Source organism: Chlamydotis macqueenii, chromosome 12, assembly GCF_036417535.1.
Source record: "Chlamydotis macqueenii isolate bChlMac1 chromosome 12, bChlMac1.mat, whole genome shotgun sequence".
Classification (NCBI taxonomy): Eukaryota; Metazoa; Chordata; class Aves; order Otidiformes; family Otididae; genus Chlamydotis; species Chlamydotis macqueenii.
This window is the reverse complement of record NC_141567.1, coordinates 18,042,580-18,067,910: the sequence shown is the minus strand read 5'-3', so window position 1 is coordinate 18,067,910 and position 25,331 is coordinate 18,042,580.

Sequence of the window (25,331 nt, the reverse complement as noted above, 5' to 3'; positions counted from 1 at the left end):
TTATTACTGGCTGGCTCGTTCTTGGGTGGCAGCTTTTCCTTTGATACAGCCATAGTTCTCCAGAAGTAATCAAGTGAGAAGACACCCCTGTACACTTGATTTACAGCATCTAAACATCTCAGACTATGTCAGTGATAAATTTTTTTTACAGATATGTTTTGATACAAGTGAGCAGTTTGTGTGGCATCTGGATAATGCAGGTGGTATAAAATGCATATAGGACTAAAAAGCAGCAAAAGCCATCTTTGTCTGCTTTTCTTAGTTATAGGGTCCAGAAAATATTATTTGTGAGGAAGTGATAGAGTTCATCCCTGTGCTCTTGGTGCTATATGCACTGGTTTAATACACAGAGAGTGTCACAAGAGATATAAAAGAACAGTACTGAGGATCCAGAATGAGGCCAGCTGCGTTCCTGTTTGCTTTTGTGTGCCAGTAAAAGCTTTTATATAACTGTGGTCTGCCTACACATGACCCTAGGAAATCAATAGACCTTAGCCTCTGTTGCTGCAGACAACCAAATCTTGGCTCTCAAGCACTCCTGTATGGACTTGTACATCTGAACTGGTTAGGTTTGCTCCCATTACTCCTGTTGGAAGGGGGATGACCTTTCAGAACTACCTGGCAGATCTGGAGAATTTTGGTTTTCTATTGGAAAAGCATTTATAGAAGCAGCCAAAACTAGAAGATTTTTACTTCAGATGCAGAGGAGCAGAGAGTTGCAATCAAGCTGTCTTGAGCTCCTGACTGAGGCCTTGAAGTCCTAGATGATGAAACACTAGTTTACTGCCAAAAGAAGGGAGACAATATGCATTTATCTCCAATGTGTTCTGCTGGGGAAGCTGCTATCAGTTCATATTAGCTGATGTAGAGGTGAGCAGACACAGAGTGAGTTGTGGTGAAGGACTCTGTGTTCTGTGGCCTTTCACAAGCCTCGCCCACCCATATATAAAAGGTTTGGAGATGGTTTGGGTCTTCTCCAAACCACAGTCCTTCATCATCTTCTTCCCCTACTTCATTCCACTAATGAGTTAGCAGCTCCGTCTGAGGTTGGTGGACACTGCAAAATTGTGTTGACATCAGACCTTATTTTTCTGTGGCCTGAGCGATCTGTTTGGCATGTGATCTGAGGGTCAGGTTGACTGCAGTGAGCTGTACAGTGTGTTTTGCAGATATTTTTCACTCAGTTGTTGGCAGGGCCCCAGGCTATGCGGCTCACTCCATTTACTCTTTCACTTGCATTTCCAATTTTCTTTGCATGAAGGCTCAATCTATCACAGGCAACCTTTCCACTGGCCATTAATTCTCACTGACTGGCTGATTGACTGGACTCCCATGCTGCATCACTTTGAAAGTTAATAGGATTGCTAGAAATGCAAGAAATGGCTCACATGGAGACTCGGAGAGAAAAAAAAAAGGTGATAGCCAATTTGTCAGGATTCATACGGTGAGTGAGTTCACTTCCTCTGAGTTATCTAAAATAGCATTTGACTGGTGGCAGCCTTAATGGACCAATTGTCATTTTGATTGACAACACTACAGCAGAGTATAATGAAGCTGCTATAAATTAAATGAAGATGCAGTGACAGGAGTGGCTCAGGGGTGACATCAAGGTATATCCAGATTGCATACCAAGTGTGGCCCGAAGGCTATGCCTCAGTCCAGCCCTGCCAGCGATTCCTCACTCCCTGCACGCACTCTGCGCTATCGCACTATGAACTAAAACGTTTGCCTGCCTGCAGTGGTGAACAGGACAGATGTGTTGTGCCAGATGTGCTGGGCACTGTGTATGTAGTCTGCTCTGCAAACAGCAGAACATCTCTGTGGAGTCCTGAGACAATGGCAGACAGGACTGGAAGGCAAACTGAGCATGCCTTCTCGTAGGATACAACCCAAATCGTAGGCTTTACACTGACAATGTAGAAGCACAATGGAAGGGTGAGGATTTGCTAGGATATAGGCCGCTTCTTAGTCTAGGTGCCAGTCTAAATCACTCTTTTGTGCCCTGTTCTTGTCTTTGAATAAAGAACTTAAAAGCTATGTAAACAGCAGGTATGTTCTCCCTTGCTTTTCTTTTCTGATTAATATTTGCAGAATTGTATTTGGCATGCGGTTTTGTTTGTTTGTTTGGTTTTTTTTAAATTGGATACTGAGGAAGACTGAGGAGCAGGGAAGGCTTATGTGTTTTCTACCTTGAGTTGGAAAGAAACTTAATTCCTGTTTTTCCCTGAACTTCCCTTCAACTCCTTCTCCCAGTGTCCCATTTCTTCTTTTCCATCTCTGGAAAAAGCAGTCTTGGGTACTGTAGAAAAATCTGGTTATGGGCTCTCTCGAACTACATCATCATGTAGAGCGAAATATTTAAGATGTGTTGGGTTTAGCAATACAGAAGGTGTTGCCAAGGTGCTGAGACATACTCCATTCCATTGGCCGTCAGGAACCTTGGGAACACAACCAAAACTAGCCCGAATAAAGATGGAAAATATTGTGTTGCTAAAAAATTTGGGAATGGCTGGAGATAAAAAAATCACACAGGAGGACAAACTATGGAAATGTTTTTTCACAAAATTCTAATTTCTTAAATCAGAGCAAAACTCAATAATAAAATATTTTTAATGCTCTTAGCAAGTTCTCAAAAAAAAAATGTATCTTCATGTTTGTACTACAGAACAGAAGGTGTTCACATTGATGCATGCATCAGACAAAAACCTAGAAACTATATACAAATACAGAGTACTATGTTCATTCTGTTATGAACCTAGAGAAGGTGAGAAGTGGGGAGATTCCCTCCAAGGAGAGAATACATAAAGTGGTTTTAAAGAAGCTGCAAAATAACCATTCCTGGGGTTTTGAGGAGAGTGGCACTGCCTCCTGTTATATTTGCCTTTCGGAAGGTTCTTCCTAACATTTCAGGTATTCAAAATATCCAAACTTTTCTGCTTTCTTTTTCTAACTCTGTGCACTGTAGTTCTCTATCAAGGCAAGAATTTCTTCAGAATCTGTTCTTCAACTGTCAAATTGGTATTAGCTTGTTTTTCTTCACTTGGGTTCTAATCTTGTTTGAAGTGATTGCGGCGCTTAGTATTGCCTGAAAGTAATTTGGGTGTGGTACACAGTCCACATCACACACTTCTTTGTGTGGGTGACAGTGTCCTTTTGGTAACATCAGCATTAAGACCAAAGAATAAAGCTGAAAAATGGGTTACTCACACCCCAAGCAGCTTCTTGTTGCCCTCTGTTGGGAATAAACGGAGGAAAGGTTTCTGCTGCCTTCTTTTCCTCACAAAAACACTCAGCAGTTTAATTTTTGATGGAGAGGAGAAAAGATTGATTATTTCTTTCTCAGCCTTTACTGTCGAGTGAAGTGTTCTCTCAAGCTAGCATTACTTTCCTTTTTGCACCTTTGAGAACATGTCGCCATCAGCTTTTCTATCAGTAAGACTGCTCTAATTCTTTCTTTCTGCTGATTTTGTGAAAATAATTATGCATGATCCCTATACTCTACCTTGCCGCAACTGGAAAAGCGGTAGTACTTGTGAGATTTCTCCTAGCCACATGAACAGAACTGTCTATTCATATAACACCACATGCCAATCCCAGAGCGACTGTAGGCTTCTGAGATTGTGTATCCTCACATGTAATGACAGGAGTGTTCATGAGGATGACAAGTGCAATTTTAAAATGTGAATAATACAACTGCCAAGACTGATAATGGTATGGGATAATTTGGGAAGTGAGGAATGGATCGTTCCTCTCGGAACAGTACTTCTAGTCTTCTCTGCATGCATAGGTTTTCATATCAGTAGAAAAAAAATCAGTGTATCAGTGGAAAAAAATGTTGGTTTATATTTTGACAACACATTTGTCTGATAAACTCATAGTTGTGCAACTATAATTAATCTGATTAAAATAGAATCGGATTGCTTTTTATCAAGTTAGCTTCCTGTGCAGGAATAAGCCTTTCTGATGTAATCCCACATATACCCTCTCGTACCTGGGGAGAGCTGGTTGCATCTTAGTACTAACAGGATAGTTAAAATGCCAAAGCTTCTATGTCTGAAGAGGCTCACGCTCCATTTTGAAGTTTCTTCTTCCCTCTTTAATGGCAGCATGGCTAATCAGGTAGTTCTTCCTTTGATCTCCACAGCCTCTCTTTTTCTCTCATGCTTGTAAGCTAAAGACACCAAGGTAAAACCAAAGAAACACACCAGCTCCTCTGCTGGAATAGTAATAAGCCAGAAAACTGTCATGCACAGCTCTCATAGGAACCCTATTCTTTTCATTTTTGAGTAGGCAAAAAAAGGATGGATTTAGAAAAAAGATATCCAGTGCGACAAAGAGCGAATCAAACACAACTGCTGAAATGGGACTTCAGTAATATTTTTCAAAGGGGAAAGCGACTGCATGCAAAAGTTTATGTAGTTTCAGGGCAAAATGAGGTTTGTATGGTTTTCTTTTACATGGGGTGGGGAGGGGAAGAGTAAGCTTTTAGTCTCGCTAAGAACAGTAAATATGAAAGAAAAGCTGAATCTCCAAGGAGGCAGATGGTGTACATTTGCTGACTGCAGATAGATGCATTGAACTGAACAGGTTTTAAAGGTACGATTGAAAAAAAAAAAAAAAAAAAAAGCGGGCTACCACAGCTCTGCAGGTTGTTTGGGGTGATGCATTCCCTTCAGACATTGATTTTTCCCAGCTGCTTTTGAGGGGGAGGAAAATTCATGTGGGCAAACCTAACTTTGGAAGGGAAAAGATGAGTGATCCTTCCAAATGGAAGTTATATACTCAAAACAACAGGTGCTAGTCCAAACCAAGCACGGAAAACCACATGTGAGATAGTCTAAAATTTGCATCTATACTGTGGACCAGACGTAAATGGTGAGTGTGAATACAACGCTGTGCAGCATGCGTCTCTCTCGCGATCCCAGCTGTGTCTGCAGTGCAGCAGAGATGTCAGATAAGCTGGCAGGTAGCAGTGCTGGTAATGCCAGCAGTTTGGCAGAGCCCCTCTAATACATCTGCACTCGGCTACAAGCAGAGTTGTAGTTGCTGTGTTGATACTCTGAATCAGCAACTGCAACCTGCATGCTGCAAACCCAGTTGTTGGCTGAACGGCATTTTCTTTGCACTGCTCTATATTTCATTTAGTGTCAAATTTATACTCTTTTTAAGGGCTAATTTCATTGCCAGAGCAGTCTGAGGAACCTTCTTTCAGAGCAGTCAGAAACAAAGATGTATTAAGAAGAACGCTAATAGAAAAGCCTGTCTTTTAACCAGTGTATCTAACCACTGCACCAGTCTTGAAATGGGTCACATGTTGATTTCTGAACCATTTCTGTGTCCAGAAGATGGATGGGGTTTGATTTGCTGTCTTGGATTTTTGTTTGCTTGGGCTCTTATAATCCAGAAACAATAGGAGTCTATTTTTTTTTTGTTTTTCAACAAACAGAAGAAAGGAAGTGATAGCTCTGTTTGCCTCCTGCTCCCTTATGGAGGGTGAAGCAGCTGGATACCTGAGTACAGAGCTCTAACTCCGTGCTGCTTGTTGCAGAGCTGGTTGCGTTATACCTGGATATGCAAGGCTCACGAATTTTGTGTCTGTGGAGCTTCTGGTTATACTCTAATGGCATTTTATGATTTTCTTTTTGCCTTGCTGGCCTTACACTGTGAACATACATTTTATAAGAGGATTTTAAAGAGGTCTTTACATCCTGATTGTAAAATATCTCCAAAGACTAGTAGAAAAACAGTTTGCAGTGCCCATAAAGGTTACCTCTATCAAGATAAAGTTTAATTGCTTTTAGAGCTGTCAGAGTGATTTTATAACAGTCTTGAAACTTTCCTGAAATGAAACATTGTATTAAGTTAATTTGTGTGTTTTACTACTTTTTTTTTTTTTTTTTGGGGAAAAAAAATTATCCTGGAGAAGTCTGTTTCCTGTCAAATACTGAGGTTTTCCAAGATTGCTCAGAAGCTCTCTGCTCTCTTGAAAACAGAGCAACAGTGAAGAATCTTAAAGTAAAAACAATGGCACAGTAAAAGGAGGTTTCCAGCTGTGACACATGCTAGTAATATCTTACATGGTTCTGAGCATTTCCTCATGAGGTCCTGAGTCGTGTTATAAAACCATTCACTGGGAAGATGAGTACTCAGGTCTGCAGCGTCTATGAGCCATCTAAAAAATCTGTATCCAGTTCTGTAGCCAATTTAATTCAGTCTTAGGGAGTGTTGGAAGATTTTAGCTCAGTACATGACAGGTCCTAGGAAGCTTTCCTACCACACTTGGAAAAGAAAGTGTTGAAGGCCAAAAAGCTGGGCCAGGAGGGACTGGAGTGGTTCCTGTTGGCTCCTCCAGTGGAAATAGTTGTTCTCAGGCTGATCATGGTCTACCTGCCACTTGTTTAAATCCAGAAGAACTTCAAATGGATGGAAAGAGATTAAGATGTGGCCTCGTGGCCAACATGTGACAAGTATCTCTCTTTCTGGGAACATTTTAAAGCCCAAGGCATGGTAACTCTCTACAGACTACAGTCTTGCTAGTGGACTTCTCCACAGGTTGTGTGTTTGCAGTGGGAGCTCTTGTTCTCATCATGGCTCTTCTGCGTGTTGCTACGTCTGCCTCAGCAGTGCTTTTCTGGGTTGTATTTCTGATCTTGGTTCACAGCATGCAAGTCCTGGCTGTAAATTCAGTGGAACTGTGCTGCACTGTGTTTGTGAGCAAGATCTGGACACTGCTTGCACTTTCTTTTAGTTCAACAAGCCTTGGATTGCAGATACTAGTGGTTAACAGGCAACCAGCTGCTCATGGAAGAGGGAAAGGAGAGGCAGAGCAGTTCTAGACATTCAAAAATAAAATTATCCCAGGAAATACTGCTTTTTAAATGCTTCAGAGTAGCAAGTAGCTGGATACCTGTCTCCTGGGAAATGCAGTTTCTGCTGCTCTTGTGTCATTGGGGGAGGACAGGGGAGAGGCTATCACTTCTTTAAGTTCGTTCCTTTAATTGACTTTTTTTCCATGTCCAGTACTTCTAAATGAGAGAGCAACATCTGCCTCTTCTTCCAACAGCAGCTCAGTTTAGCACTGTCTTCCTTTAGGGAGCTTTTTATTGCAAAAATAACTTTCTGGTTTGATGTTTTCACTGCACACATAATGTAAGCAGAAGATGATGGGTTTTGTGTATCTGGAGCGAGATTTGACTTTAAAAATTTTATTCAGTTACACAAAGAAAATCCTGAATTCAATTTTTGCCTTCCCTGCTAGGGATATGCCTTTGTTAATGCTAGTAATTATTGCTGATCTTGTTACAGCCTGTCAGTTGCATCTAATGTACTCTTTCCTATTTTACTCCATAAGCTCCATATGAGTAGAAAAAGGGACAGGAGACTCCCATCTAGTCTTGTGCTTGAGCAGAAATTTCTTAGTGTGTGCATGTTCTCCCTCCCACCCGATCCCCCACTTGTTCTTAATCTGAATTGCAATGCTACTGACAATTTCACTTCTACAAAAGTCAACAAAAATGCTACTGTTGGCCTCACTGTGCATGTAGGGTTGGAATGGCCTGTGTCATCTCTTTCTTCAACAGCTTCTCTTGTTCCATTGTATCTGAATCTCCCTTTGGCCATAACCATCAGGCAAAATAATGCTAACAGCATTTTTGTATTGGTAATCTGTGGCCACGTCAGCTGAATGTGCCCTAATATGCTTCTCCGTGGCCCCAGTGACTCCTACAACTCTTTCCTCCCCATCCTTCATTCCCTCCCTTTCTCACTTCAAAATGGGAAGCTTCAAAGCACTTCAGCTGTACTTTCTGCATATTAAGTAATGGGTCAGGGGTTTTTAAGACCCATTAATCCAAGAGCAGTGAGCCCCATGTGGGAGATAGGAGTTTTCTGGGAGACCTTCAATGTACTCAGTAAACAGTAGTGGTAGCACCCTCAGGCTGTACCAATACTGTTAGCTGTTGTGTTTCGTGTGTGAGCCCCATGCCAGGCCTCTGCCATCAAATCAGAAGCGAGATTATTGTTCTTGGCTTCTCCAGCTCCCTGCACACACACGTCCAGGTGGGAACAGAGTGCCATGTGGTGCCTGGAGTGAAGGCAGAGCTTCTTGAACTTGGACCAGGCTGCTGGTTTCTCTGATACTTCCCTCACAAGTTTCCATTCTTGACCATACGGTTGATCTGCTCTAAAGCTGCCACTCTGCTGTACTGCAGTGTTTCCATTGACTTCGCTGAAGTTGGCCCTGACTGCTGTCACTTGAGGGCAGTGAGCTCAGTGGCACCAGAAATAGCTCAGTAAGGTCATCAGGTTTGCTCCAGGGTTCTAAGAACAGGAAAATGTGACCAGAACTCCTCCAGACTGTAACGATGCTTATCTGCTGCTTTCCGTAACTGCAATATCAGCAGGCAGAAAGAGTCATTGCGTTTCTCTCTCATATGTGGCCTTGGTCCTGAGTCTAGGTTGTGCTTCTTGCTGAAATCCCCTCTTTTGCCAGAGGCAGCTGCCATTGCCTGGGTCTCCTTAGCTGGCTGGATAAATGACCTTGTCCCTGTTTTGCTCTTCCCCCTATCCTGCTGTTTCCTATTCTTTCCTGGGTTGTGTTGCTGTCATCGTTTCTACTTCTCTTCTGAACAGTCTGATAGAAGCTAAAGGAAATTGTTTTTCATTCTTATGTTTTTATTTAGCAGTTCCAGCTAGTCTACAATAGAGCACTTCTGTATCAAAAATAGACAGGCAAGAGTAGGAGCAATAAATAGTAATGCTCATTAATGCTATATATTTTCCTGCCATGTGAATTCTCTTTCTCCTAATTATTTTTCTTTCTTCAAAGCCAATTAGTTTAATGTGCTAACAGGAATTTACAATAGGGCTGCCAAGCCATATGTCTCTAAATCTCTATGAATTCCCAGCATGAGTTTTTGTTATGCACTGGGAAGCGACAGATGTGTGACACTGAAAACATTATTCAAACCTGTTCTGTTTTTCTCTAGCTTTGGGCCAGGATCAGTTAAAAAACCAAATTATTCTACTAATAACAGTAGAAATCTTGGGAATGTACTTTCTTGTCCCTTGGTCCTCCAAAGATTCCTTTGTGTGCTGGGCTTCAGATGCAAACAAGTCTATTGAACTTGGCTGGGCTGTTCATAGGGAAGGATGAGCGTGGGAGTAAATCATGCCAGAGTGGCGAGCACGAGGACATAGCAACTGTAGCACGGTCTAATCTGGGCAGAGTTCTTGAGTATGGGGTGCGTTATAGAAAATTATGAAACATCTGTGGTGCTCCTTGCAGCTCCATACTATCAGGAGGCATTTTGATGTTGAAGGATATTTTTCCTAACCTCCTCCTGGCCTGGGTCCTAATAATCAGAATCTGACATTGAGTGTGAGGATTGCAAAAGAAATACCACTCCCTTTGCGGATTGCTAGACCTGTGATACTGATAAATGTTATTATTTTGGCTGTGCTGCACTGTCAGCACTTCCCATGCCATGGGTTTTTGTATGTATTGTGATTGAGCTGTGCAGTGCTAGCTGAAACTATTGGCAGCTGAACAGGACACATTTGTGATTTTTGGGACTTGTATTTGATGATTTGGGACTGAGTTTGAGCGCTCCAACTGACCATCTCAGTAAAGTATTCAGCTGTGACATGATTTGCAATTTTAACCTTTCTATTATTTTTTTTTCTTGTTGAAATGAAATAACAACTGTTCAGGAAGCTCAGAGCTTGTGTCTGAAGCTGTCTGGGATGCCCAGAGGATCGCACTGGATGTGGTGACTAGCAGGATTTGCAATAAGGACTGTACTTGAGTAACCTCGAGAACCAGGGAGTGCACTGTTCAGTCGTCCATGATAACTGTACAGATGTCTATGCACAAATCTTGGGACTTGCTGGGCTTTGGGCAGGAAGTCTGTCAAGTTCAAAAGGCACCTCTGGCCAGCATGGTGATCCACTGTTGCACACCATGACGTAGATGCCTTGTACAGTGACACCTTGCTTTGTGTGGTGGAGAATGAAATTCTCTCATGTGAAGTGCTGCGAGTCTCACCCTGGCTTCAGTGGTTTGGTTTCCTGCTATAGCTCTATCAGTGATCGTGCACTGCCCTTTTTATGTATCTCAGAATCACAGGTTTGTAAGTACCTCTTTCCTTCCAAATAGTTTTAAAGGGATTTCTTGACAAGCCCCGGTGCAGTAAATTATTTAAGTCTGTGGTCTGTCTGAGGCATCTGTCTGGATACTCATATGAAGCTGAGTTCATCCTTGCATTCTTTACTGGGTTATGTCTTAAGCATGTATGTTATATTCACGTAGCAATTCCTTCAAAAAATAGTTTGGAAGAACAAATCATAGTTCTGGAGTAATTGTTCAAGCTTCTGTTGTGTCTTCTACTTATATACCTGCTGCAGATGTTTTTTTCTGAAAACACACAAAGCATTTTCTTAGCAACATTCATGATGCTGTCCTTTCAGACCTTGACTGATGTTCTTTATCTTTACTGATGGTGCTGCATCTGGGCATAAGTTGTTTTTTATGGTTGGATGAAAGATGGTTATCTGTGCATTTGTCATTTTAAACAAATCTTTCTCTCTAATCAGTGGAGTGAATGTAGCTTTTACAGTCACTGCTTTGTGTTCAGCACCTCCGCCCCTTTGAGCATTTCAAATAACAACTGGCCCAGTTCTGCTGTATTTGAGGCCAGTGGATGGTCCTATTGCATTAATTGGAAGCTGGACTGCGACCAAAAAGAGGGATAAGAATTAGTTTTGTTTTAAGCTCTATGCATCTAATGCTGCCCTCAGCAGTGGCAGTATCCAGGCCTTAACAAGAGTTTATTTTTTTTTAAAAAGATGTAAACAACATATATAAAGTATACTTCACCATATAATCATTTTAGAGGATACTAGCGCTGAAGAGGAGAGAGATTATTTCAAGGATTAATCAGATGATAAAGATTAAGCAAATGGAAAACTAGGATGAATATTGGGGGGGGAAAAATAATCTTGCTATTGCAGTCCAGTGCAACAGAGAGGAAATGGAAGGGCTGTTTATTGGGTTATTTCCAAAGGAGTAAGAAAAATATTTAATCAAGAACAATCTTTCCTTGCTTAAATCACCCAAATGTTATTTGCCTTCTCAGATTGATGTAACTTGTAAATTTAGCATTCATTCCCCCTGTGTTAAGACATGGTACAAATTTCCACCCGTTTTGGGAAAGTACTGACATTTGGATACATGCTTAGAACAAAACATCTGTTTAGAAAGTCTGTTGAATTGGAGTCTACACCTCCAGGTGATCCATGGGGAGCTGTAAATCATGGAATCGTAGAATGGTTCGAGTTGGAAGGGACCTTCAAAGCCCATCCAGTCCAACCCCCCTGCAAGGAGCAGGGACATCTCCAACCAGATCAGGTTCCTCAGAGCCCTGTCCAACCTGGCCTTGAATGTTTCCGGGGATGGGGCATCCACCACCTCTCTGGGCAACCTGGGACAGTGCTCTACAGATGTTGTACTGCAGAGCATCCTTCCATACCTGTGCTCTGTACTGCCCACTGCAAGCTCTGCCTGTGAGTGCCTTGCAGCATTTCTGTGACGCGCTCCTGTCCATCTGGCTGGAATGTGGTGACACGGCCATAAGCTCACCTCACACAAATGAATCTGCTTTGTTTAGGTGTTGTAATCTACTACATGACAGACATGCACATGGTAACACTTGTGCAGGCAAAAAACAATGAACTGCAAAAGTACCTGGCTCACTTGTTGGTAGGCTTTATTGTCCCTAATACAGGATGAGTTTAAATTACAGTCTTTAATTCCTTACGTTATTTTGAAAAGCTGTACAAGTTATGTTAAAACTGTCGCATTTTTCTTGTGACTTCATCTTCAGAGGAAGCTGCCACCTGCTTTTGTTATATTTTCATGCTGAAAGATCGTCAGTGGGTCTCTGCTGCGTTGCACTGAAGTTCTCTTTCCATTGTAATCCTATATATTAATGGGATCCTAATGACCTTGCTAATAAACATCCAAGATGCAAACTGACTGTTTTTCAACTTCATAATATTTTTCCTAGCAAGGGCAACATAATGGAATCACCAAGAGGGCTTCAAAAAGTTCCTTCCCAGTTGTTTTTCTCTGGTAATGTAGTGCCTGTGTGCTTATAGCATGAGATCACTGAGACAATACTAGGGAAGTAGATTTAGTGTCACTTTAAAAAAACCTGTGTAGTTGATAGGTGGTGTAATTTGCGGAACAGTGATCTAATCCTAAATGGAATTATGGGCACTCATGAATTTTCAAGATTGTACGTTTAATGATGATGGAGTTTCATTTTATCTTCTGTACTTTGTGGTTGAAGCTGCAGGGCTGCAAGCAAGCATTAAAATTTGATGAAAGAGATTTTCCCATAGAGAAGATATGTATCTGATACTAATCAATCATCCAGAATTGACCCTAGCTGGGGTTTTTAGGGCCAATACAAGGGTAATGGGTTGGAGACAGAAGGACTATTAGAAAAACAATGATCAGATGCCAGTAGGATTGACCAGGGCAAGTGTGGTAGCATACGGGTTTTAGAATACCGATGCTGGATGTGCCTGTCACAAGTGTAGGTAAAGATGATGTTTTTCTGGCATGTATAGGGGCCAGCAACTCTGATAAACTGTGAGGTAGGCTAAGTCTCTTGTCCAGTTTATGCTTTCTCTGATTCATCATTTCTCTTTACAGTGAGAGTAAGGAACTATTACTCACAAAGATTAAGTGATTCTTTACTTAAAATTTCAACAGCAATTCCCTATAGGCATTTCTGTCTGAAAGCTGTGCGTTTTTTCTCCTTCGAAGTCCAGTGCTTACTGCTGTAAAGTTTTTATTTTTTTTCTCTTTTCTACTTATACCTGTTCAGCTCTGGCTCCTGGTGGCTGAGAACAGCAACTGCCAGTGCTCTCTGGTCTTTGGAAGGCTAGTCAGGTGGAAAAGAAGTGATGCTTCCTTTAGCTCCACTGTCATTTAACTTTCCCACAGTTACAAGGATTTCCAGAGCAATTGTTTCTTCAGCTTCTCTCTGTGCCAAGGACTAAAGAGGTGATTTTTTTTTTTCTTGGCTCAAATCTTTCTATTTATTATGCTCTTAAAACCCATAAGAGAATTGCTAGTATTTTCTTGTGACTCCAGTGATACTGGCCCAAGGCTCGAGGCACGCTGAAGTGTGGCTAGTAAACATCCTGAAGTTTGCTTATTAAATGAGATCTCTCAGGCTGTCCTCTTTTCGAGTTGTAGAGTTAGAAATTCCATTTTCTTTGCAGGAGATCACGGACCTTTCTTTATGCTTCATTTATTTGTCTTCTGTACTGTTGCACAGAGGTTTGCCTTTGCATTTTCACCATCACTTCTATCTTTGAAAGCTTCCCCTGATCCCAAATGCTGCTGTGTTCTGAGCCACATGGCCAAACTCTAGATTCTTAGGTAGCTTTAAATCAAATTTAGGACCTGCTAAGAAGATATAGATATGATAAAGGACTGAACAAGGAGATCAGTTTGGAGTTTGAAAATCAGAATTATTATATTAATGTCACTCCTGGCCATTTTTGTGAGTGGCCCAACAAACTTTTCGTATTACTTTGGCTATATGCCTCCCTCTTCCCTCAGCTCTCCTGCCTCGCAGGCTGCATTCCTGTGATCCTTATGTCTGTTTTTCCTTTCCATCTCAGTAGTTGTTACAGGACTAAGTGAAAGCACCTTTAACTTAGTCAGCATAAGAGCATGACATCTTCAAATGTCCACCCTTCTGTTCTTATTTATGTTGCCAAGAAGGTGCACAGCTGAGTAGGCACCTAAGTACACAAACTAAACTGGGCAGTTTGCTGAGGTTGATTCTCTCTTGTTGCTGGGCACAAGCCACACATCACTGTTAGGAGCAGGAATATTTCTCACTTGTTTTCCTCAGGGGCTTTTTAGTCTGTGTATCTTGAAGTGTGTAGAAGGTTTGTGTGCTAGTATAATATTGTACCTTCTTACAGTTGGGATAGAATTCTTTGCTCAGTGTTGCTGTTGTGATATTGTTCCATCTTCTGTGTCTCCTGCTAGTTGAATTAAGATTTCTGGCATCAGAGGGTTGGTAAGAGAATGGATGTATTCGGTTTTGTGTTTCTTCAAGGCAGCACCTCCAAGAGAAAGAAGAAACCATGTGTTCTTTGAGTGGGCCTGTGTTGTGGCTGTTGCCCTGTTGCTTTTTTTGTACCAGGACCAGCACTGGGAGAGAAGCTGGGGACACAGCCTTTGCCCTTGTGCCCAAGTATCTGTAATGTCATAGAATCATAGAATCACATGGTTGGATGGGACCTATAAGATCATCTAGTCCAACCGTCTTCCCACTACCATTGCTGCCACAGCTACTAAACCATATCCTGTAGCTTCTCATCAAGCCGCCTCTTGAACACTGCCAGGGACGGAGACTCCACCACCTCCCTGGGCAGGCCGTTCCAGTGCCTTACCACTCTTTGAGAGAAAAAGTTTTTCCTCAAGTCCAATCTAAACCTCCTCTGGTACAACTTGTGGCCATTTCCTCGGGTCCTGCTTGTTGCCTGGGAGAAGAGGCCAAACCCCTGTTCATCACAACCTGCCTTCAGGAAGCTATAGAGTGCAATGAGGTCTCCCCTGAGCCTCCTCTTCTTCAGACTAAAGAATCTCAACTCTCTCAGCCGCTCCTCATAAGACTTGTGCTCCAGACCCCTCACCAGCTTTGTTGCCCTTCTCTGGACACGTTCCAGGGTCAGGATGCTTCTGCCTCAATTTCTTGAAGCAGGCTGTCTCCAGGACCTGCCTTGGGCCTGGGATCTTCCTGAGCCCCTCTCTGGACACAGCAGAAAAACTGTGGCTGCAGGTGGAGAGAAATGACAGTAACACAGTCTGAGTGTGGCTGAGCCTTAAAACCAGGCTTTGCTTCCAGAGTTACAAGAAAAGCTTGACCCTAGGATCATTAATGGAACAACTAATATTAAAAGGAAAGCTAGCTGTGAATGTTTTGATGAAAATTTTCTCATTGGAAAATACTGACACTGTCTGCATCTTACTGGAAACATGTCAGTTTGGTCAAAATCTGTCAGGAAATTTCTCAGGCACAAGATGGAAATTATTGTAAAAGCCAACAATAATGAAGACATTAATTTTCAGACGTTGGGAAGTTTGGGTTCAAGACCTTAGTGTTTTTAGAGCAAATCTTTAATCTTTCTCTCCCAAATTCCCAGACTGAGCAACTACTTTTGAAATAAAAGTTATGATCTGAATAAGTGCAATAGTCAGATAAACTGACTGTCTCACTGTGTAAGTGGTGTAGTTTATAACCCAGTTATGCATTCCAGAACTGATTCGAGGGGAGCGATCTATCAGTAGCAACTTCTACAACATTTGAGAATCCATCTGAATCAAAGGATTCAGAATTAAAGGTCCAGGTTTCCCAGATCTCACCTTGCCTTTTCTGCTAGTCTTTGCCAGCAGAATCAGAATCAGTAGAAACCATGGGAAAGTGTATCTTTAGCTCCATGTGGTGTTAATTACATGGACAATATATAACATTTACTAAAATAGATGCTTATTATTTAAATTTCTGAGTGAAAGAGTTAAGAAAGAGGGAGAATTAGGAAAATTTATGTAATTGGTGACTGGAACAAGATTTTTTTACTTTCTTTGCAGAGGAGAAAAAAAAAAAATTATCTTGGCTACCATGAGATTCTTTCAGGTATGGCAAAGAAACGTTCTCCTTTATACTTTAGGTAGGCAAAGGCTTGAATAATACTTGTGGTTAATCTTTGAGGTGCATTTTATTAAAAAAAAAATTTAAAAAGAGCCAAACAAAGTGGAAAACATCCACCTGTGCACTATGCATAAGCTTGCATGGCTGCATTCTGTTCTTGTTTTAAGCCCAGCTTATGAAAGAACAAAAATAGTGTGTTCAGCAAGAACTCATGAGAGACTGTTCTACTCACCTGGGGCCTCCTCTTCCACCTGTAAAGATGCAACAATTGTAATTACCATTGCCGCTCAAGTCCAGCGACACTGGCAGTGCATGGGGTCTATAGCGTATTTGTGCTTGTGCCTGTGACCTTCCAATAAAGGGCTGAACCGGAAAACCATTATCATCGCAATCCATCCTGTATTAAACTCCCCATAAACTGGAGAGAAACTGTTTTGTCAGCCTGAGTTTACGCCTGCAGCCCTAGATACTGAACCATTTAACTGCTTGCAAATGTCAGCAGTTCTAGCTTGTCTGTTACGATGCTTCACTGAATTACAAACTGCTGGCATGAGGTATGAAAATACTATTTTTTGGGTTTTTTTTCCCGATGTGAAGTAGGCCATCTGTGCATTGTTCAGTGCAATACTACCTTCCCACTCTTTAGAACACTTAGTGTCCTAGATGAGTCATAAAAGTGAGTTGGTCCACGCGTTCTGATTATATGAAGTATGTTAATATTCATAGTTTTATTAATATTCCTGTAGCCTAAAAAGTGGAGATGCATGAATTTCAGTTCAGCTGTCAGTCAAGCAAATACTTTCATGTTGATGTAATGATAAACTCATGTAAGACGTCAAAACCTGTGGAATGTGATTTTAAAAAGTCTGCTGAGTTCACTTCTTGCATGGTGGTAGGAAAGCTGAGTGACAGTGTGTGTGCATCAGATCACTCGGAGATTGTGGATAGAGATGTGTTGCCTGTTGCACAGGTCTGCAGGAGAGCACGGAGATGCTTGAGTAAGACATGGAAAGAGAGGGGTCTCCCCTCAGGGGAACATCAGACCAGATGTAAATGATGAATGGTAGGTGACAAAGTGAGCAGGCAGCAGGAACAGCACTGAGTGGGGTGCCTTTTGGGGAGCAGCTTCTAAGGAACCAAAGGGACAGCAAAAACCACTGAGAAGTCAAAGCTTCAGCTTGGGTAGAGGCAAAGCTTCATGACCCGGTTCAGTTCTCCCCCAGCTTGGGGACAGCGTGTCCTGGATGCCAAAACAGACCTATCCCACAGGGCCTGTCCCGAGGCTGGCTTTCACTACACTCCAGTGGGCTGTGGTAGAACCATAGTCTGGCAGCACAGAGCTGCTTAGCAGGCTCAAAAGGAGCTCAAACAGGTAGTTTGCAGCTTTTATAGGGTTCTGTACTGCTGTGGGCACCAAAGCTACTCGAGGCAAGCTGAGAAAACTGTGCTGCACCATGGTCTGCAGGATGAATGTACCCATGAAACTGCGCTGACACAGCAGCCAGGGAGGTTGCTGTGCCTAGTTCAGAGACTTCGATATGATTCTCTGTCTGTAAAAACGAACAGTGTGCTGATTCAGGGCAGTCCTGTGAGAGCAGGCAGGTGCATGTGAAGAGCTGTGAATAAGCATGATGATGATAATGGGTATTGTCACTCTGCTCTCGCCCTGGAGAAATGATGTGGAATGAAAGCGCAGTGTGGATTTTCCTGGAGGTAACATGAAGCTCACTCACCAAACTGCAGATGCAGCTCAGTTTGAGCCTTACGTGGCAGAGCGCTTTCTTTTACATTCAAATGTTGCTTTTATCAGAGGTATTCAGTGCAATGAGATTCATTCCTCTCTTTCAATTACTTTAGTATTTTGCTCTTGTTCATTCTGTTTAATCTCCCCTCCCTTTTGTTATGCAAAAGATATCTACATATGTATTTTCTACGTAATAGAAGAACATGGGCCATAACTGATATTTTTGCCTAGGTCGTAACTGATAGTTTTTGTGTGTGGAGTAAGGTGGTGTATTTTTGGATCCAAGTCAGTGAAGCTTTTTGTGTCCACGGTTTAAAGAAGAAGAAAAAAAAAATTATTATCCTTAAGTCCGTGTATTGGGAACCAGGAAACTGGAACTGGTCCCTGACTTTGCCACTGGCACTGTGTGTGGCCATGGGAAGTCTTGTCAATTTTTATACCTCGGTTCTCCATCTGTACCATGGTATGATGCTACCTCCTTCGTATCTGTCCTGTATGTAAACTTGAATATAAGTGTTCCGATCTAGAGGTGACAGTCTAAATTAGAAGTTCCGCTGGCTTCTTAAAGTAAATTATCTTCCTGTGTCATCTTCATGCTAGGCTATTAATGTGTATAAATAATGAGCCCAGCTAACAGCATCAAAGAATATATAGTATGTTAGCTCTTACTGCCAAGAGCACAGGCGGTTTATTGAGGGAAGGAAAGGAGGTGGAAGTGAGGTTTTATTGCTCCTCCTGACTGAAGAGTCAAAATCCAGTCCAGGCTGATCTGATCCACAGTGGGAATTCCTCTCTTGTGCATGGAGCGTTGGGGTGTGACATGCCCCTTTCTTCTACAGCTGAAACGTGATTTAGGTGCTCCTAGAAAGTACCTGAGTATGGCAAGTACTTTTCACTAGTTACTGTCATCTCCAGCAAACAGTCTGACAGCCGACTTAAATATGAGCATTTTATTTTACACTCTTGAATATGCCTTTTCTATTTTACACTCCTTGACTAATATTCATTCTCATGAATGCTGTATCAAAGATGCCATCTGAGTACTCTGTATATTTATAACTTAAAGTTGGTAAAATGATGAGAGATTTGATCTTGCCCAAGCTGGACTCCATTGGCTACATAGGTGTCATTCCCAGTTCATGCAGAGGAGAACAGCCACACAGAGTTTTTATATACTACAATTGCACATAGACTTTGTGTTCATTTTGCCTGAAGACAATTCAGTTTTAATCTCTTACAGTGCAAGCTCAAAATAAAAATAAAAATAACAGTTCTAAATACCAGAGCTTCTATCACAAAGTTGCTGAGTGAAGGGCTGTCGTGTTACATTAAGAGCACAGTTACTGCAACTGATGACTTCGTATAGTATATTTGCCAGGCTGTCTCCTGTGTAATCATGAGGAATGCATTGACTTAAAAATAACTGCACGTAAATAAGTCGTGAAAAAGTCTAGGAGACAACTGAAAGTTCCTACTATGCTTGGTACCATGGAGAAATATGCCAGAGCTACCAAAAAAAATTATCTTTTCATTATGTGTTCCAAAAGATAGAGACCAGCATCCCAAGAATTCTTTAAAATGTTTGGATAGAAAATTGGCACAAGTAGTAAGACTTTGCTAGTGCTTAAGCCAGGGTTAATAGACTGAGTCCAGGCAAATACCAGTCTGTGGTATTGCCTGAAGTGCATTGCTGTGTCTTGTTGTAGAAATGAGTTAAGGAAACAGCTGTTGAGGCTTGCTGTGGTTACGAAATACTGAGTATTCCATGTTTGTCTGAGACAACTTTTCAGACGTCAGCATCTACAAAATATGTATTCCCTGGTTCTCATGTGGACTAAAGCACTTTGGCTTCGTCCGAAGCCCTGAAGTATAAATATAGTCACTGTCAGATTCTTCTGATTTGGCTAGATAAAACCCAACCGATAATATTTTCAGTGAACTTAATAAATTTGGAATTGCATCAAGAGAAAGGGCAACAGCTACTTAACTTGCACACATAAATCAATGCCAAGTTGCTCAGACATGTTACTGTCCATTTGAAAGCTGGTGGCTGACATTGATTCTCCTATAGGATTTTATCTTGAAAAATTCTTCTGATGTCTTTCTCTCTAATGTAATTAATTTTCTGTCTTTTTTTTTTAGCTCACCAAGTCTTTTTACTGCCAAAAACTTCATTTTTGTTTGTCTCTTTCTTGTCACCTGTTAGCATTTCTATTTGTTAGAAATTTTTTATTTGTTTTTAAGAGGGGTTGGTTGCGTTGTTTCAGCAAAAATTGGTTTTGCCAAAAATTTGATTTTTTTAAGACAAAAAATGTTGTGTTTTTTTTTTTTTAATTAATGCAGTCATATTTCTGTCAAAAATGGAGAGAGAAAACACTCTGAAACCTCACATGTTTATAGTTTTGCCTTAACTGTGATTTGCAATGAAGACTCAAAACACTTCACAGGAAACCTTGTTTGTGTTTGTAAAACTTGTAATAGACATTTTTCTCCAGCTGTCTTTAATTTTGAATGTTTCTAAATCCTTTCCACCTGGCACTGTTTGCTAAATTTTCACTGCAGATATTCTGTGTATGCCCTCCCTCCAGGAAGGCTGAGTGGGGTCACAGGAAGGCTTTTAGCTGTTTCTGTGAGGGAGGATTGTGGTGCAGTAGCGCTGTTGCTTTAGCGTTACTTGGATCAATACGGAAGGTCAGAAAAAAAGAGCTCTAGGCCTATTTCCAGTGGTGTGTTTTGTATTTACTCCAAATTAGCTGTGACCTAAAAGTTACCATTTAGTGACCTTGTGGTGGCTTATCTGTTGGGCTATAACCATCATCCACCTCATAGCAACCTTCATCCAAGTTATCTGGACATCTCTTAGAGAAGCCTCCTTGTTTTTACTCCTCTTCTGTACCAGGTAAAGCAGAGTTGCAGAGATGCTATATTTTGTCCTGTATCTTGCGGTGGGTCAATGGCAGATGAGGCAACAAGAATCAGCATGTTCTCTGGTCTAGCAGCATGTGAGAGGTTTGAAACAGGGAAAAGAATATGAGGGTTATTGCACCATGTAGCTAAGATGTGAAATTACTGCAGATGCCAAAGATTTCCATGGACAAATTAGTGGAAGAGACATTCTTACTATCTAGGCACATGTACCTCAGAACCAGGATGTCTCTGAGCTGCAATCTGCAGAAGGGTATTTGGGGCTGGTACTTTCCCTCTCGCTTTCTTCCCTGTGCATCTAGCTTGGTCACTGAGAGCCAGGATGCTAGGGCCAGAGAGATACTTAGTCCAACCCTGTATAGCTGGGCCTAGCGTGTTCTCAGCTAGAAAGTGAGAAATGAATTAGTTTGTCAGTGTAACTATCTGATCTCTAGAGACTTCCTCTCGTAAAAAGGGCTGAGACGCATCATCAGGTCAGTGTCACACAACATAATCTTCTGTTGCTTGGGCGGTACCTGCTCTGCGGGCAAACATCAGGTTGCAGTTTTGAGTACTGGCAGTCTGGCACCTTTCGTGAACACTAAATTAATTTTTAAAGTGAAAAAGAGCTGAACCATTGCCAACAAGTTATAAGGCTGGGGAAGGTACGTGAGACTTGGGAGGAGGCTGCACAAGAAGGGCACTAAGTGAGAGATTCTTCCGGACAAGATCTGTGCTCTGAGCCATATGTAACTGCACTGAACTGGAACGTGTTAAATGATTGATAGGAGATGTAGGCTGTCTCCAAGCAGCACAGAGACCCCAGAGACTGGTAAATAATGAATACAATTCTTCTGCTGTTAGTGGTATGACTCATTGCTTGCTCTCTGTTTTAAACACCTGCCGTAGGGGCCAGAGGAAGACTGGGCAGTCTCTTAAACCTGGATTGCAAGAAAAAAAAAAAAACCAAACAGCTAGCTTTTGAGGTCTCACTGCTGCCTGGTCATTCCTTATCCACCTGAATACAAAAGATATCAACGGTAACTACTGGTAGAGGTAGCCTGGCCAAGGAGGACAAATTCTGTCCTTCTGTATTGTTTGGCAATGGAGGACCTGGATCCACGAGTTATACTTAGGTCTCCTAGAAACCAGGGAGGCAGGAAGGTGACAGTAGACATGAAACTCTCCAGATGTGTCTCTCAGAGCTTCTGCCAGCAGATGCCAAGGGCTTCCCTGTGAGCAGAAGCCTGGGAAAGTGCTGTGACAGAGCCCTTCTGCCAAGTGAAAGCCCCTTGAATCACTGACCCAGATACCCAGCTGCTACGTGTGGATCAGTAGTGGCACTGGCAAAAACCTGATACTTTGTCCCTTCATTCTGTCCATTTGACCAGGGCCAAAATAGTAAAAAATTAAGTCCTCCATTTCCTTCCTCAGCACTGACATTTAGAAGACCAGGAGCCATTTCCATTGGTAATATCACTGTCAGAGTCTGTGCCAGTTCCACTGTCCGGTGTTCGGGGGAGCTCAAAGCTTCTTAGCACCGTGTATAAAACCAAATTTTGTTGTAGCAGCAGAATGGTGTTCCAGGATGCCAAGTCCAAGGAACAGGCTGCAGTGGTCCCTCCCTCATGCACCAGTGTCCTTTGCTTGCCTATTTCTGGGTGTCGGTCTTTGCTCACAAATGAGCATGGTGAACAAATGCAAGTCCTCAGCTCCTTGAAGGGAGGCTTGAATGAGGTTTGATGCAAGTACCAACCATCAGGTCACACTGCAGAAAGTGAGTGCAATTGGTCAGCCCCTGCCTAGATCTATCTGGAGCAGAGAAGAGGATAGTGAGGAAGATGAGGACTATTGCTCTGTTTGGATGCCATTTTCTCCCACTGGGAGAGCACTGTAGACTGGGCAATCTACTTTACAAGTCATTCAGCTAGAAATTGTGGAAAATAGCTTAGCAGACTATATTTCAGCTTATTAGAAGTATAGGAAAGCTAAGGCAGTATTTTGCAAGCCATTTTGCCTATATTTTGACATCAAAATAGAGATTTGAGCACAGAGCCATTGATGTGATTGTCATAGCTGTGTTTTCATCTCTGATTAATTTATCCACAGCTATCCACCTATGCGTGAAAAGATGATTTGCCTTATTGCCTGAAATTCTTGAAAAGAGATGGTAAGAAATGCCTTGTAATATACTGGGAGAACATAACCATGCTGCTTTTGCATTTTCTTGTAGTAGGGAAGTTTTCTTTAAAACGAAGGGATCAAGCTTAGTGTTGTGGCAAACTTTCCTCTCCATTTTTAGAGTGCTTATTTAGACGTACAACCAGAATTTGCTTGGGATTAACTTTGACCTCAGATACCTAAGATCTGTTAGTGATGTGAGATGAAAATAAAGACTAATCAGTTTGTGTAATATTTGTAATGCCATAGCATGGAGAGACCAGATGTAGAACAAACAGAAGCCCAAAAACTGCATGACTTTGTCTTCTAGGTGCTTTGGCATTTTCCTAGCTCATGGAAGTTGCTGTGTAAGTAAGTAACTCTCAGAGTTTATTCTATAGTACACAGTAAAACTGCAAAGAGCACCAAATTTGGGAGATAGCCTGTTCTTTTACTGCGTAATAGAAAAGTGGTGTTTAGGAGTATGTGGCTGTTTGGCAGGTAGTGTACAGCACGGTGGAGCGACGTTAGGCTTAGTTATATGAATGACTTCTTAATAATTGACGTATATTGATTAACATTCATATCATGTATCTCCTTTTTGCGATAAGACCATAGGTAAGGCTGTAGAAGGTGGGACAGGGCAGGAGAAAAGAGAATGGAGGAATAGAGAAGAAAGAACTGAACAAACCGAGGTGGCAAAAAAAAAAAAAATGTTCAGGGGAAAAAATGCCAGACACCACACTCCTTGTTCCAGAAGTGTTGCTTGAACATGTCTTAAGGCTACAATTAATGAACCTGTGGTGGGAGGGTCTCTGAGATCTTGTTATTTTGTTATTTTCTGGTACAGAAAGCTTTCAAAGAGTAAGAAAATTCCTAGAAGTCCAAACCCAGTAACTGACAGGTGCAGCTGTAGCAGCTGTATCTGAATTGCTGAGATGCACTGAATCCTTCTTTTGAAAATCAGACTGCTTTAATCTTGAAATACCTCATCATCCTCCGCTGGCTGCTTTGTCTGTTTTACCAACAGAGAATCTGTCAGCTGATGAATGAAAGGCCACAGTTTCATAGTTTTTGAACTGAGATGTTCAGTTCAAACATCTATTTAAACCTGCTGCATCTGGGCCTGGCCTGGCCTGCCTAAGGTTTGCTGCCCTACTGTCTTCTCCATCCCAGGGCCAGCCTTGTATTCAGGTCTCACTTTTCTGGTGACTAGTCCCTGCATGCCCAGGGCTGTTACTAATCAGCTACTTGTGTGAGATTTGGGATGTATTTATATTTGTCTGTTTGGGATAAGACTCATGTTCATATTTCCTAGTATTGGCCCCGCAGACTAGGAGAGGGAGTTTTTCTTAGTGTTTTAAAAGTGTTGTTCTCTGTTGCCCTATTTTCCTTTTTTTTTTAATTCAGAAACTATTCATTGTCTGCTTGCTAGTAGGAATACCACTGATTCGCATCAACGTCTTTGCCTCCCTTACTGCTCCATATTCATAACCACCCTGCATCACAGTATTTTTTCCTGACACATATCCACTTAACCAAAGGCATTGATAAGTTATCTCCCTATTTAGTCCTTCTTTCTTCTGCAAGAAATTTTCTTTCCTTCCTTTCAAAGAAATTGAAACCAAAAAATCCTTTGAGGTCATTGGGAAACTGGATCTTTCCCTAGATCAGCCTCCAGTGTTTGTTAGATCGTTTTAGTGACTACACTGTCTGTCCTTCATCCACAGTTGTGCGTCACATGTTAGTTGTCTGCCTCTTCTCAAGTTAATTTAATGACTGTAATGTGCGCTTTCATTTGATTTTGGGCATTCAGATAAGCAATCTTACCTGTCATTAATATATATCCTTCTGACAGTACTTCTTGGGCCTCACAAGCCTAATGCTGTGGACAGTCTTGCAGAATAGCTCAGCTCTGCTTTCAAGTTTTCTGTCGTACTGCAGTTGTGTGTAGAAGCCACACCTGTGATCTTAAATATATTTATTGTAAGAAGCAGCCCTTGTTCTGCAGAGCTGGCAAGCTAAATAAATGAGACAGATGACAGATGAAAAAGAAATGGAGGCACCAGCGGGCTGCGTGACTTGTTTGACCTCGTGTGGCTGGTCAAGGTCTCACTTGCAGGGCCTGTGACAGAGCTGGAAAACAATACAACTGTCTGGCTCTGCGTCTCTTTGGCACATCTTCTAGACCAGACAGTTGCCCAAAGTATCAGGTGGTGAGACCTTACAAATAGTCTAACGGTGCAAATATTTGTCAGCCCATGAAAAATTATCAGGAATAAGTGTATAAGCCTTTGTGGCTTAAATGGGATTACTAAGAGTTTATACTGGCTTCTTTCAAGGGTAGCAGTGATGGAGAAATTGTGGAAATACCAGCAGTGATGCATCTACTTCTGTAAAGTACAATATCATTCCCAGAGGGAGTGGTTTCTGGGAAGGCAGCATTAAAGTTCCAGAAGGATGCCTGTGGCAATTAAATAGCCTGTCTGGGAATCGGCCACGCTGCTCCTGTTAATTGATAGGCCCTCGGCAAGAGTGTCCTTTCACCAAAGTAGGAAACACTCGGATCATCGTTCGCTTTCGGTTCCCAGCTCTGTACCCAGCTACGCAGGGCAAGGGCAGGAGTGAACGAGCACAGCTGGGAAAGGCAAAATCCACAAAAAGACAGAGCAGTTTCTTTTCAAAAAGCGAACCCGAGGAGGTTTTGATTTCTGTTGGCTTTCCCTTTGCCCAGTTCACACACTGGACTCAAAGTCTTGGTTTTATGACAGTTTGCATAACAT